This window comes from Crocuta crocuta, unplaced genomic scaffold (genome assembly GCF_008692635.1).
Source record: "Crocuta crocuta isolate KB4526 unplaced genomic scaffold, BGI_CrCroc_1.0 scaffold64, whole genome shotgun sequence".
Lineage (NCBI taxonomy): Eukaryota > Metazoa > Chordata > Mammalia > Carnivora > Hyaenidae > Crocuta > Crocuta crocuta.
In genome coordinates, this window is record NW_027530640.1 from 589,119 (window position 1) to 590,207 (window position 1,089).

Sequence of the window (1,089 nt, forward strand, 5' to 3'; positions counted from 1 at the left end):
CAAAAAAAAAAAAAAAAAAAAAGCCACAGTTTGTAAAAGCAACTATAAATGTTGCCACCCTAGAGCCCTGCCAAACAGCCGGGGAGCTGCTGGACCACTCTCGGGGTCAGAGGTGCTGGTGAGCACCACAGTCTATGGTTCTTCTCCAGCTTGCTAGCTCAGGCAGGTGCAGAGCACGGGCACCCTCGTCAGCCTGCCACCTCGCTGAGCCCCCAGCTCCTAGCTCACACCAGCCCCAGCATCCCACCAAGGCAGCCCCAGCAGGTTACACACCAGGACCCCCCTGATCAGTGCTCACCACAGCTCCAGCCATCTCACTGGGGTGACCCAGGCACAAAGAATGCCAGGACGCTCCAGGCCCACACTGCTTTGGCTCCAGAGAACTCACAGGGGGCGTGGAGCACCTCAGGACACTCTGGCTTGTACCGACGTCAGCTTCAGCTGACTCCCAGAGTGTCCTCGAAGCAGAGAGACGCAGGACCACACAGTCTGCACCCTCTTCAGCTCTAGCCATGCCACCAAGGCAGCCCTAGTACAAAGTGTCCCAGAACTCCCAGGCGACACCAGTCACAGCAAAGTTAGTGGGCACACAGAGTCTCCACAAGGGATGATGTACACAAGGTCATTTCTTCAAGTTCAGGCAAAGTAGCTGTTGCAGCTAATTCAGAGAAACAAAGAAAGTCAAACAAAATGAAGAGAAGAACGTGCTCCAAAGGAAAGAATAAGACAAAACCTCAGAAAAAGAACCAATCTACATGATCAAGAGCTCAAAGTAATGGTGAAAAAGAAACTTACCAGACTGGAGAGAGGAGTGAATGAATTCAGTGACAGCTGTGACAAACAGAAAATACAAAAAAGAACCAATCAGAATTAAAGAATACAATAACTGAAATGAACAATACACCAGAGGGAATGAACGGTAGATTATTAGGGGTTATAGAAAAACAGATCTCCAAATGGAAGACAGGGTAACGGAAAGTACCCAAGATGAAAAGCACAAGGGAAAAAGAATTTTTTTTAATGAGGACAAGTATAGGATATCTTCGATAATATCAAGTGAATAAATGTTTGCATTATAGGGATCCCACA